Source organism: Lacerta agilis, chromosome 5, assembly GCF_009819535.1.
Source record: "Lacerta agilis isolate rLacAgi1 chromosome 5, rLacAgi1.pri, whole genome shotgun sequence".
Classification (NCBI taxonomy): domain Eukaryota; kingdom Metazoa; phylum Chordata; class Lepidosauria; order Squamata; family Lacertidae; genus Lacerta; species Lacerta agilis.
Window position 1 is genome coordinate 45,273,057 of NC_046316.1, and position 14,870 is coordinate 45,287,926.

The window sequence follows — 14,870 nt, forward strand, 5'->3', positions numbered from 1 at the left end:
GCAGGCACAGAGGTATCCAAGAAGCCTGGGATCCTCTTGGGTTCAGATCCTTAGAAGTTCAGACCTGCCTCCTTGAACAGAATGGAGCGTCCCCACCCCATTTTTCATTGAGCCTCTTTAGGATGGGGGGGGGGGGTTAACGGCTTATTTCTCCTGGTGCTGCCCTTCTCTCTAGGTTTGCTGGAGGTAGATGCGCGGGATTTGGGGGGGGGGGGTTGTGCGTGGGAGAGATAATCGATCTGCTAGTTGCCTCTCTCTCTGCAAACTTCCCAAGTTGCTTCTTTCTCTTCCAGATCCAAGTTAATATTAATAAATCTCTTCCTATCCCCTAAGAACCACACGACGTCAAGAATTAGCATTGGGTAACTGGGCAGTTACTGTTAACAGAGTCAGAATTAAAAGTCTGGACGGTCTACTGTGTTTGGAACAGGGAAATCCCTTTTCAGCCCACCCCCGAATGTATTGCACAACACCAGTTTAGAAAGGGAGATACAGCCTAGTCCTAGATCTCACCACACACCGACTCTCCCAATAACTGCGAGCAGAGCAGGGGGAAGCGATAGCAACTTGCCATCCTGGGGGAGATTCTTCTGACTTGCCACACGATCTGGGGACGTGTTTGGGTTGCTCAGCAGAGAGACTGAGAGGTCTGCCCTGTGCTAATTTTGAAACTATCCCTCGGAGGTCCAGTTTTTGGTACAGCCTGCAGATTATGACCCAGGCTCTGTAATGACGCAGTGGGCGCTTAAACCGGAGTAATGGCGTTTACTCCGTGAGTCATAAAGTGGTTCGTGATGTCCAAATATAATGATCTGAGCGAACCACCAGAGGCTGATCCCCCTGTAGCCCAACTGTGAATTAAGAACATTAAAACAAAAAGCAGAGGAACAGGAGGAACAGACTAGGAAACAAATGTACGGCGGTCATTCCCGGATGTTTTGGAGTTGTATTCCTGGATCCCAATACTGGACTGAAATCGTTGCTCCTTTTGGCTGTAGTGGACCAATTCTGTCAGATACAAATCTTCCTGCCTATTCTGTTTATGAACTGTTGGTTTCCTGTCCAGAGCGCATTTCGTTGGAAGAGGCCGCCTCCAGTTAGAGTGGAATTTACATCCAAGTAATTGCGTGTGTACAGGGTTGCAGTCCTGGAGTGGCCGAACCCTCTTGGTCTTGCTTAATCCAGCAGCAACAGCATCAGTCAAACAGTATCAAAATATATACCAGATCTCGGGCATATATGTGCAGGATAACGGTGAAAAGAAAAGAAAAGAAAGATGTGAGGGTCTTGATTAATCCGCATTAAAGGCCTTATTTTACATATCGCATCAGATTACTGATATGAAGCAGAAATTAAATGATAATAGAAATTCGAGGGGGCCAAGCCGGAAACTTTTAGGATTTAATTAGCAATTTTGAGACCCTTAATCGGATTGGAGCTCCAGCCATCGAGCATAATTTGGCGGCACTCTGCCCAGCACATTTTATGTGTTTAAAACTATTTTTCCGAATTCGAGTTTCTCTCCCTCTCTTTCTTCTTTTTCATGGTATCATTTACTCAGAGAGAAGCAAAATGTGGTTTCAAATCAGGTTAAGGATAGATGCAACTTTCCACGAAACATCTCTCTCTAATTTTGTATGGAAATTGTTTATTCGCATTGTTTTGAAAGAGCGTGGCCTAAATATTAATATAAACAAGTTCTAACAGGCCAGAGAAAATGCCAATTTTGTTAGAAACAAATTATTACATTAAGAATAATTTTTAAACTAATTTCTATGCCTTTCCTAATTCAGATGCTTTTGCAAATTTAACTTGGGCTTTAAGCTATTTCCACAATGTGTGCTCATTACCAAATGTTTTATTTTTAAGAGTCTAGTGTTCAGTAAAGACGTTTTTGAAAAAGTATTCTCTAACCAATACTTCTTTAACAAATATATGTGCATGTAGCGCCGCCTAGTGGATTGACGTCTGGGAAACTCGAACACAGAGATCTTCTATAGCAGAAGAGATCTTTTTCTACGCACAACATACAGTTTCTTGTAATTTACCCGTTCTCATTAACACTGCTATAAATGCATGGTGTTTAACACTTAAGAGATGTTATATATCCAAGGCGTGATATAATAATTTTGCTATTTTTAAAAATCATACGTATAAGAAATTATAACTTATTTTTACACGGGAAGTGTCTTTAACGACACACACACCTGGCTCAACTACTGTATCTTATTATGCGCTTTAGTACCCCATCCTAAAGAGCAATTGTGACTACTTTGCAATGGAATGGGGACTAATTTGCACCTGATAAAGTGGACGGCGGGTCAGGAAAGCTTACGCCACCATAGATTTATTAGTCTTTAAGGTGCCACGAGACTGTCGTTTTCATTTCCAAAAAAATATCAAAGTATATTTGGAATTGAGATGGCAAACGCACTCCTCAAAAAAACAGAGGCATATTTCCTGTGCTAGTTGCCAAAATGCTGGTTAGCGAGAATTATATCTGGTGCTGATGTATACTGCATTTCCGAATTATCGGTGCTGAATATATAGATTTCCACAATTTATTTTTTTTAAAAAAAAAAAATCAGACGCGGTGGATATAGCTCCCCCCGCCCACTCTCCACATTTTTCTTACATTCCAGAAATGTTTTTATCCGGGCTCTATTAAACACCAGTTTGCTGCTGCAGCAGCAACAAAATCCATCCCGCTCCTTTTCTTGGAATTTAAACCTTTGCGTGCATTTGAAATGGATTTTGGACCCTTCATTTGCAAATCACTTCCGTTGAAGTCTGTATTTTCAGGAGAACATCTTCCCAATTTCCTCGTTTGGATGTGGGAATCAAACACCCATTCTTTGCATCTGGCAAAACCCTGAGGTAAGGAGAGGAAGCGACTTTTCCTTTCCACCTGATCTATAGGCCTACTGTACTCGGGATGTGCCTAATTCCTAGCCTAGGGATTTGAGACGGTAAACCTTCACACACACACACACACACCACAAAAGACCCACTAAGGGCTATGAAGCGCTGCCCCGCTCCGCGCTGGCTGGGACCGGATCGCTCGCGAAGTCCTGCGCTGCCTTTTACGCGCGACAGCAACCTGGACACGTTTGCCCCAGGCAGTGCGCAAGCCAGTTCCTCCTGGAAGAGCTCTCTTGATCTCCGTTTGGACAGGGACTTCCACGAAAATTTCCAAACTGCAGGACTTGTGGCCCGTCTCTGGAGCCCCCTCCCCACTTCCTCATGCATGCCTGATGTCCGGATGCGGAACTCTTAAGCCCGATCCAGCGACCTCTTCGCTTGCTCTCTCCAAATCCCACCGCTCTCTCCAGCTGCCCCTTCTCGCTTTGCCTTCGGCGGACCAAGTCATTCGGGCATTTCCTATCGCGTCGACAAGGATCAGGAGCCTCGCCAGGCTAACTGGCCCAGGCAAACTCCGCCTCGCGAGAAGCTAGACCTTCCTAGCAGCGAGGAAGAAGGCAGATAACGTCCTTGGAAATTCCCAAGCAAGACCTTTCCAAGGATCGTGGCACAGCACCTTCGGTGCTGCAATAGCCACCACGAAGCTGTGATTATTCCACCACCTCCGTCTCTTAGCATCTTTAAAATGAGCATTCGGTATAATAATTAAATCCTTAGGGAACTTTCTTACGGTTTCTAGCAGAGTCTGACCCGAACCTTTAAAAGCGTAGATTGCGTGGATTAAGAATTTGGAAACTTCAGATTAGATTCGTATTTACAAGTTTTTAGTCCTCATGGTGGGGGGGGGGGAGGGGAGGGGGATGTACCAGCAGTGGTGAAATCCAGAATGATTAGAATCAACGCAAACCCAAGCCAATTTAAAGGCTCGCACATCAGATGAATGATAGTACCGCAGCTGCCATTGTCGAAGGCTTCCGTATTCGGAAGGATCCGTGCCATTTTTCGCGTTGGCCTTCGGCCTCGAGTCTATATACTATATACTGGGGTGGCTAACCCGTGGGTTATCTACTGCCCTAAATATCCGCCGTTTCTCTCCAGATTCCTTTAGAGAAGAATAGGGGGAAAGCCCTTATCGGTTGCCCAGAAGTCTCAAACTTCATAGGTACTCGAATACATGGTGCACAAGGTGTAGATGTGTATTATATTCATCTAATTCACACAATGTATTCCTTCTGCCCGTGCCTTTGCCGTGCTAAAATTTATTCACTCACCGTCCTCCTCGTTTTCTCTCCTGTAATACAGTACTGTATGGGGAAAAGATATACTGTGTCTTCTTGGCCTGCCTTACAACAATTCTCTGAGCAACGTCAACTAAGAGTGGGAATCCAAACTATAGTCATACTCAGAGTAGACCCATTGGAATAAGGGGCACGACTAACTAGGGTGCATTATTTTCAGTGGGTCTGCTCCGAGCGAAATTTAGCTGGATACAACCCGAAGGGTCTTGTAGGACATCAAGGTTAGCCAGCGTTCTTACAGTACAGCATAAGCTTTCGTGAACTAAATGCCACATCGCCAGATGCATGAATAGCCGGTTATTAGGGATGTGTATGTAGGTGTGGCCAGAGATACCGGTAGAGATATGACTATTGTAACAGTTCCTGAGGTCACAGGACTGTGCAAAGTGCTCTGAAGCCTCTAGAGACGGTAGCGCACCCATTTATCGCGCCCAGGATTTCACACAACGCACGTGTCCCGCTTGAAGTCAGTGGCAAACGCCTCTATCGCTTTCCACGGTGGTCCTGCGAGGGGGCCACAAGTCAAGCTTATGCTAAAATGGAGAGCTCGTACTTGAAGTCAGTTGTGACTAGTTCGTTGGAAACTTTCATTGCTACAAACGAAAGCACGAGAAATACTTCGACCCCTGGAGTGAAGAAACATCCTGGACATTTCGTGTATGCTCCGTGGAGAAGTTTATCCACAATCCAATGACACCCATTTAGTCCTGCGCTCCCGGATGCGCTCCCGCCCGCACCGCTTCCTGTCATGGCTGATCCACAACCAGATAGGCCGCAGGCCGGGCTTCTTTCCGCTGGTCGGTTTCCAATACTTTTGTTTTATTTCCCCATTCAAGAAATTACCAGCCAAGGTGGGTTTTGCAGTTTATTCAATTTTTGTTGCTCTCTCCTCCTCAATTCCTACCTGAGAGGCAGAAAGAGCACGCTGAGTCGGCTCAATGGCGTCACCCAGGCCAGCGAATACAGCTTGACTCCCAACTGATAGCGCCTGCTGAAGCGGTTGGCGGATCGCAGCTTCTTCCGGGCTTTGACAAGCTTTAGGCCTTCCTGGATGAGCTTGGTTTTTCAACCACCTTCTCCTTTCCTCCCGCTTTCATTTTTTGAGTTGCAGCCTCTCTCTCTCCCTCTCTCTCCCCATTTCCAGCAGTCTGGAGCGTGAATTCCAGAAGAGACAGACAGAAGGAATTAACCGAGGAGACAGAACACATTCAAACAATAAGTCAGCCCCACTTCTGAAGCACAGATTCAATATTAGCACATTAAAGTGTCATTTAGGATACTATTAATACTTATTTCGTTTTAAATCATGCTTTTTTCAAGGGCTTCAAGAGCGTAATTTGCTTGCAGTGGCATCTTATGACTAGGAACATAAGTATGAGGAATGAGACTCTCACCACAAACTTTGATGATTCCCTCCCTCCCTCACCCAACTGTGCATTTCCCAAACAGCAACGCTCGGCGATCCCACGCTCCAGCCCCAAGACGTGACGCGCTGAGATAGAACTTGGCGTTTCTCCTTCTGTGCGCGGAGTTTTGGCTGAGCCTAATATTAATGTGACGTTTGGACCAACGCAAGAGGTCTTCTGAACAGGCTGAGGTCACAGGTGAACTGGGGGCCTTGTCTCCTTTCCCAAGAGATCTCCAATATTGGGATTTTAAAAAAGAGGGTGCCCAGTAATGAAGGGCAGCTTCTGGTTAGGGAACTGCAGTTGTACAAGCAGGTCCAAGTTGCCAATCCACAATTCCCCAGCCTCTTGAGCTGCTCCTTTTCTTTTGAATAGGGTTACTCATGAGAAAACGGCCCCTGTCTCTGGAGTGCAAGAGGGCATGCTCAGGGCTTTAGAGTTGGGTCTTTAGTTGTGTACCTTTGGGAGTAAATTCAACCCAAAAGGAATGGGCCGGCGGTTCCCAGTCCTCTGCGTTAACTTCACACTTCTCTAAGCCCATTTAGGGAGAAGTTCCAGGATGCCAGTCTGGCATCTAAACCTTAAAGCGTATTTATTATTGTGGATTTTTAATAATTTTGCAGTATATTATAAGCAGGTTTTATGCCACTATGTAGAAGTAAATCTTCAGGTATTCTCCCACGTTCATTTAGCTCATCGGCTTAATGCCCACTATCCTAAATTCGCCAGGTAACATTTGAAGAACGGACATCTATGAGACGGATCACAAAAATAAGCTTCTGAAGTTTTTAATGACAGAAATAGGTTTGTTTGGGGTGACAGATATAGAAGGAAACTAAAGCTTTCATGGAAGCGTGAAAAGGAAGTTGGGAACATTTTGAAACTGAACAAAAAGTTCCCTTAGGCCTAATCCGTTTTTTGATCCGTAGCTACGATTCTCCCCTTTTTTGTAACCCTTTTTGAATGCCTGGCACCCCTGAGTTACGTTACTTAGACTCTAGAGTCCCCCGGAGCTAACCTTCCAAGGAGGAGGATTAGGATCTAGCGCAGCAGAAGCTGCGACGACTTTGCTAAAGATTTGCAGCCAGTCACTTTTGCTGACTCCAAAGAGCTTTTGCTCCGGAGTAGTATGTATCGGGAACCCCTTCCCACTTTTTTTTTTCTCCTCTCCTCTTTGTGGCTTTTAAAATAAACCTGTCTTTCATAAACTTTCATTCCAGTCAAGGTACAGAAGCTGTGCGCTTGAGGATTTGTCCACGGGACTTGAGTCCATGTGCGCTTAGGGCTGGACGCTTCTAGTTCCATTGACTGAGTGGGACCTTATGACCAGCTTAACCCTGTCCGCTGGAATGTGGATCAAGCTCAGTGTGTGCGCCCCATCGTAACTTCTTGAGCATAAAAGCCCTACCTTCTCATATTCCTAACGTCTGAACCTAACGTCTGAACTCATAAGCTTATCTACGATTATCTCCCCCGTGAACACACCCAGTCTTGCACACCAGGAGTCTACGGGAGCTAGCTTAGGCCAGAGGACATTGAACTGTATTTGAACACAAGGGTTGCGGGATTCCTTCATTCAGCTGAAAAGGTAGGCTATCCTAAATTGTGCGGCCCCACATGGCACCAAAACGACCCGAGGGAAGTCCAAACCAGAGGACCCAAGAGAAGATAGACGGCGCGGACTGGGTCTCGAGTCGCGTGTCAGACTGCCTTGTTCGTGATAGATTACGCACTCGGAGGTTCGTGGGTTGTTGTTTAATTTAACGTCACACAGGGCAACCTGTTTTGTTGGCTCGACTGCGAAACGGAATCAGAGACATTTTTAGCTTAAGCATTGGGAGCGAGCAGGCGGTGGGGCTGTGGGAGGATTTTCTGTTGTGCGATGCCCACGTTTCTGAAGCTGCGCTGAGGCTGGTTTTCGACGGGGCGCCTGGTTCTTCTGTCTGCAAGGCGTCTCTGGCACCTGAACAAGCCGCTCGTAAAACAGGCTCAGATGAAATCCTATTTGTAATCACACAAGCAAACCGACCGACCGACACCTATTTTAAGTGAACAAACGGGGTTTAGGGCATTTGGCACCGAAGCCGAGATAAATACCAGGTTCCTCGGACTGAACTTCCGACCGTTTTAAAACTGACTTTTAGGCGAGTACTTCGTCTAAGCAAGCCTCGGAGCGCAATGCTCTCCCGAGCAAACGCCCTTTTGAAAGGGCTCCTGTCCTCCCCAAACAGAAAGGCTTCCGTCTCATTGGATGCCAACCTGGATCCCCTACGTCCGAGGAAGGAGCAGGAGAGCGAAATATAACCACAGCCTGCCCCCACGCTCCAGCTGGGATTTGCTTGCGCATAAGTGTGGGTAAAGATCTGGGAGAATGCTATGTTTCGGCTTCATAGGGTACAAGCTGGAAGTTCTCGTCCTCAATGCATTCCACTGTCCTTAAAAGCTAGGGAGAAACGTCGCTCCCTTGTTGTATTCCACAGACGGGAAAACAGGAGTTGCAGTGGACCGCCCTCCGCCTCCCCGCGATCCTCCGCAGGTTGCCTCGCTGACCAGAATCAGTGGAAAGCAGGCGACGTTGCGACGGCGAACTTAGAGCGGCGATCTGGTGGTATCAGTGGCTCATTGGTCAACTGCTCCAGACTTCGCGTTCTTGGTTGTGTGTGAAAGAGTGGAGCGACTTCCAGTTTGCTTAAAAATAGGGTGGTTTAGTTTGCAGTTGGGCGAAGGGTGGTATACATTGTGAGCCTGTGTGAGTTTGTGTATATCGGATATCCTGGCCTAATATATTACAATAACTCCTTTCTAGCTACAAAGAGCACATCACTATCCTTTTGAAAGGGTTGGGAGAGAAAAGATGCAGTGCTTTTAACACTGTGCTTTGGATTTATTCAGTGGGTTAAGGATTTAGAAACACCTTTTAAAAATCATTTGTAAAAAAGTAAATTGAAAATAAAATATTTTAAGAAAGATAATTAAAATATTCAAGTCTTGACTCTAATTTCTTTCTGGGCCCTTTTTGGGGTGTGTAAACTTTTAAATAAAAGATAGCTTGAACGAATGCCTGGACATATAGCTACTGTGAGCTGATGCTGTGATGCATGGGAAATGGTAAGAGAGGCAGTCGTTGCCCAAATAAACATTGTTACACTCCCCTTCAAGTAACTTAAGTTAACTGAACAGCAGAAAAGACCTATGGGCGTACTATTGACCCCGGTCGTCACATAAAATGTAGTCAGATTGCAGATCTGAAAGTCTGCAGAGGTCATTGTTGCTTGTACCATGGCAGGGAGTTCATTTTCATCACTTCCTCAGCCCTAGCCAGACTAAAAAGGAAAGCCATCCAAATAAAAATAACTTTTTTTTGGGGGGGGGGAATCATCAGCCTTTTCCATGGAGAGCAATGGGAATGATCTCACAACCATTAACGTGAAATATTGGCTTCACATCAGGCAAGAACAGCGGACAACAGACCTGAAAGGAAAAATATGTCTGTAGAGATTTAATTGGTCAAGTTTTAATCACAGGTTTTTTCCTATAGAAAGCAGGACGGGGCGGGGGCATTGATCTTAAAGCCAGCACAGATGGTTAGATGTTCAATAGGATATGCAAACGAAAGAAGATCTTTGTGAAGATACAGTGTATGATAAAACAGCCTGTTGCACAATACGTAACACCTCAAGGCTAAACCACTGAGGTGTGCACACTCCATTACAAGAAGTGGGGTTTACTTCCAAGAAAATTCCTGGGGGTGGGTGAAAGAGGGAGGGGGTGCCAAAGAGGGAGAGAATGTTCAACACACACATACTTAGCCATTCCAAAATGATCTAACCAATATATAATTTTAAAAAAGAGGGGGGATTTATGCAGAGATTTGATAGATGCAATGATAAGTGAGGATATGATATCATATGGCAACAGTATTATGTACACAAACCATACAGACACAAAAAAATAACAATTCCCACACACATCACAAAAAGGTCAGTCATCGGAATCCATTTCTCAAGGATTACTGCAGTTTCTCAAAGTTCATCTGGGACGTACTTTCTTAGGTTGCAACTAAGCTGATGGTGGCAAGGGGTCAGCGGCGCTCAGTGGAATTCTGTATTTTGCTATCTCTGGCTCATGGGAACTGCTCCATTGAAACCATGGGATTATTAGAGAAGATGTAGATAGGGCCGTCAGCAGTAGTGCCATTAAGAGGACAGTGCCATTAAGTGGTGCCATTTGGGGCAGAAGTCCACAACCCCACTCAGCAGAATGAGCAGGAAAGCCCCTAACACAACAGGGTTGCCACTTTGAAGGAAGTAAAGTCATACACATTACCATCTAAAGAGGGAGGCCTTGAAAGGTGATGAAATTCAAAGCCTAAAATTATCTAGCTCTACCTAACTGGCCACCTGGAACGAAACTGTAGGGTACACACGTGAGTGAAAAGCCTCTGAACATGTAGGTATCCTCATGCTACCAATAGCATTTCAAGTGGTACATCTGAGGAAGGCTGGACCATGCGTTTGTGCTGGAAAGCAGTGTGAGATCCCACATGTGAGATGACTGTAGTGGCATGTCATAATCCACATGTAGGTTTCACATTAATTGCTGCAAGGAAGGGTCTTCTGTAAGAGAACGTTGTAACATTTCTAGTGAAGCTTTAGTGTCACTCAGATCACGCAGGCTAAATAACCAATCTTTGCAGAGCACAAAGACCTTTGCTATGCTCAACCTTTCTTTCTCCCCTCTCCTCTTTCTGAACGAACTGTAGAAAAGTGGACAATAACCGTAGAAAAGCGATCTGCAGATAATTGCACCAACAAACTAACATCTGTTTGCCACTACAATGCTTTTTTTCTTTTGCAATAAAAGGATGGTCTAAGTGCTTGCTGAAACTTGTTCAGACTTTTTATTTTTAATGTGTTTTGAAACTCATTACCATTCAGAGAGCAAAGCAAATAGCAGTAGCAATTATTAAGCTGCAAGGAGCTCTGATTGACTGCACATGTGCTAGGGTTCCCCAGCTAGCCAAGCCTGCTTTGCATGACCACTTTAAGGAATTATTTCTCAATCAGCCTAAATGGAACATGTCTGCAATAAACAGGTGATGCAGATCTGTTTTTGCCACTCACAAAAGCCATTCACAGAAGCCTCCGTAAAAAGCTAGGAGTGCAACCCATTTCCGATGCCAGCATATGCGTAAGGATGGTTGAACTCATCATATTGAATTATAATTTAGCAACCAATTGTGAACATTGTTGGGAAATCACTACGCCCAAGAGTTCTAAACTGGCCTGCATGAGGGTGTGTGTGGTTTTGCAGTGGCTCTTGGGAACTGTAGCACAGAATGAAACTGGGGGGGGGAGGGGAGAACAGCAGCAGTTCTGCCAGGAGTGTGAGGGGGGGCACACCAGGGCAGAGGAAACTGGTCCATGAGGGTGAATGCAGCACTGCTCCACCGACATTAGTATGCTCTCAGCCATCTCCCACCTGCCTACCTTCTTTATTGCAGTCAGCCCAGGAACTGTCCGCTTCTTCCTCCTTAGTCTCAGTGTTGCCATTGTTGAACTCAAGAGGGAGAAGGGTGGGTTCAAAACTAGAATGAATAGCTGCCACCTGTCATTGTCTCTGGCGCCACCCAAGGGTGTAGCAAGGTAAATTGGTACCCGGGGGCAATTTTTTTTGTCAACGCCCCCCCCCCAGGCATGGGAAGGTAAGGTGGTACCTGGTGCGGAAAATTTCTTGTCAGCCCCCCCCCTTTGATTCCCACCCTGCAAAAATGGTTTTACGTTATTTCATTTTCTTACAAAGGAGTAATAACAATTAATAAAAAAACTTTTATTTATATCCCACCCTCCCCGGCCAAAGTCGGGCTCAGGGTGGCTAACATCAGATACATAACATTGGTATAAAATCAAACAATAATTAAATTACCGTATTTTGCGCTCCATAGGACGCTCCGGACCATAGGGCGCACCTCGTTTTTAGAGGAGAAAACCAGCGGAAAAATATTTTTCTGGTTTTCCTCCTCTAAAACCCATGTGGTTTTTTTTTGAGAATCAGCTCAAAGTTTTGCAGCTTTTTTTGCAAAGGGAAAAGCCCTGCTTTTGAGGATCAGTTCAGATTTGTGCAGCTTTTGCAAAGGGGGAAAAGCATTGCTTACAAACCAGTAAGCACCAGTACAAACCAGTACAGACCAGTAAGCACCAGCAGGTAATAGGAAGCAAGAGGAAAGCAAACCAGTACAAACCAGTACAGACCAGTAAGCACCAGTACAAACCAGTACAGACCAGTAAGCACCAGCAGGTAATAGGAAGCAAGAGGAAAGCAACCAGTACAAACCAGTACGCACCAGTACAACCAGTACAGGACCAGTACGCACCAGCAGGTAATAGAAAGCAAGAGGAAAGCAAACCGTACAAACCAGTAAGCACCAGTACAAACCAGTACAGACCAGTAAGCACCAGTACAAACCAGTATGCACCAGCAAGTAATAGGAAGCCAGAGGAAAGCAACCAGTACAAACCAGTAAGCACCAGTACAAACCAGTAGAGACCAGTAAGCACCAGCAAGTAATAGAAAGCAAGAGGAAAGCAAACCAGTACAAACCAGTAGCACCAGTAGGTAATAGGAAGCAAGAAGAAAGCAAACCAGTAAGCACCAGCCAGTAATAGAAAGCAAGAGGAAAGTAACAGAAAGTCCTCAAATGGCTGAAAAACTCAATTTCCCATTGATCCTCAGCCCTCCTAAGGGCTGTGCAAGGGACATGGGCGGGGCAGGAAGGAGCTAGCTCCCTTATCTCCCTCCCCATCTCCTGCAATCAGCTGTTGAGCGGGTTCCTTTCAACACTCTCTTTCCCTCTTGTTAGCCTTTAGCTCTTTCTACAACAGAAAAAGCAGGATCTGCCTTTCCCCCATGGCAATTTGGCTCCAGGGACCACGCATTCGCTCCATAAGACGCACAGACAATTTCCCCCTACTTTTTAGGAGGAAAAAAAAGTGCGTCTTATGGAGCAAAAAATACTGGTACCTCCTAAAAACATCACAAAATCTAAATTAAAGTCTAATTAGATGGCTTTCCACAGGGTTAGGGTTGGGAACAGTAAGTGTTCTCTGAACTGAATTTCAGCCCTTCATGACATAACAGCCAATGTGAACAGCTATTTTGGTGGAGGAGGGTCAGATATTAACCGATATGCATGAAATTTCATATATAATCCCTAGTATAGTAAGATAAGGACCTTCGGAGCAGGCATTTGGAAAAAAAATTGTTCCTTGATAATTTGTCACCCCTCCATTATGGAACCCGGGGCGACCCGCCCCCCGCCCCCTTGCTACGCCCCTGGTGCCACCTACTGTTGGACTCCCTGCCTTTTGCCCAGTGCCAATGGACATGAGCTACCCTTGCACTAGGGGTCTGGTTAGGGCAGGGGTCAGCAACCTTTTTCAGCTGTGGGCTGGTCCACCGTCCCTCAGACCATGTGGTGGGCCAGACTATAGTTTGGGGGGGGGGGAAATGAACGAATTCCTATGCCTCAACAAATAACCTAGAGATGCATTTAAAATAAAAGGGCACATACTACTCATGTAAAAACATGCTGATTCCCGGACCATCCGTGGGCCAGATTGAGAAGGCGATTGGGCTGCATCCAGCCCACCGGGCCTTAGGTTGCCTATCCCTGGGTTAGGGGGTGGTTTGGCCTTTTCTGTGAGGCCCCTGTTACCTCCTGACCCTCCCCCTCCTTCTTAAATAAACTTTGCTAACAGAATGACAGTGTGTGCTGCAAAACACAGTACCAGGGAGCACCCAGCTACACCCTTCAGGTGTCTGGGGCCCAAAGTAGTGCCAGATTTACATACAGGATGCATGGGCTACAGCCCAGGGCATCCGTCTAGGATGACCTTGGCCTCTTGCCATTTTTTTTAAAGACAGCTTTTACTATCTAGGCCCAGTTGCTTAGTAACATTAAACATGTGGCACATGAGTCTATGACTGTATAACAGTTACACAAATGCGTACTTACCGTTTGGTAAGAATCAAATGGTAAGGTCAGCTGTGAAGCCATACAAGTGCTCAGATCACTGTGTATCATTATAGTGTGCATTTTGAGAACAAGTGAGGGTTCTTTTTTATATGACTGTGAATCACTACAATACTTAATTTTGATGTCATATTGCTTTGTACAGCAGGCAGAAGCAAGCCCTACAGAATCCCCCAGATACAGAACATTTTTTTTTCAAACAGAGAAGAAATCAAGTAGACTACTCTGAGCAGTCTAAGCAGACTGAAGAACCGACCCTGGGCACCCAAGCGGCTAGCTACGCCGCTGATCAAATAATGTTCCAGCGAGGAAAATTCAGACAGCTTTTCCAAATGCAGAAACAATTTTTCAACAGTGCCTGTGTTACAAACTGTACTGGTAAAGATAATTTTCTACACTTAAAAAGGATAAAGAACAATCCGTGGTCAACAACGTCCCAAGACTGGTCGTTCTGATCTAAGTGTTCTCTGCATGGAAAATGATAAACTGCAACTGACTGATTTTAATGATATAATTGATAAGCTGACCAAAATCCTTAATGCCTCCTTTTTGTTTGATACAATGGAGTTTATTATTTTGGTGGTAAGCAAAGGGGTTCCCTCTGAGATGTAAGCATTATACATATCTTAAGTCCCTACCCCCAGGATGACAGTCAAATAGGCATGGTACAAAGAGAGGCAATAAATGAAGGTAAGGGGCCTGCCACAGAGATGAGCAAAACAAGGTCCAATCTCTTCCTTTCTGAGCTGTTTCAGAAAATTATTTGAAAGTTCAGGAAGGCCCCATTCATGAAGAATCCAAGGGAGGGAAACCAACAGCAAGAATTTTCCCTACCACTCCTCTTTCCCTGATGAAACTGGGGGGGGGCTCCCCATCTTGTTGTGACCCCCTCTGGTCCTTCCTTTTCCTGAAAGCCTACCTTCCAGTTGCAGTCAGGGCTGTATGCAAAGGAGAGGGCTGCTTCTTGGATCTTGGTCCTAAAGCCTCACTAGCAGGATGTTCCCTGCGCAAAGTCCACAGCATGTTTTTTTTTTTTTTTTCTTGGCCAAGGCTTCTGGCTCATCTACAATTCCCAGGTATCTAGGATTTTTGCATGTGGGTGAGAGTGCCTGAGAAGCAGCCTTCTCTTTTGCCTCCCTTCCAGCTGCTGCTGGATGGTACCCTTTGGGGGAAAGAGCACAGAATTGGCCAAATTTAGAGCATAAATAAGCA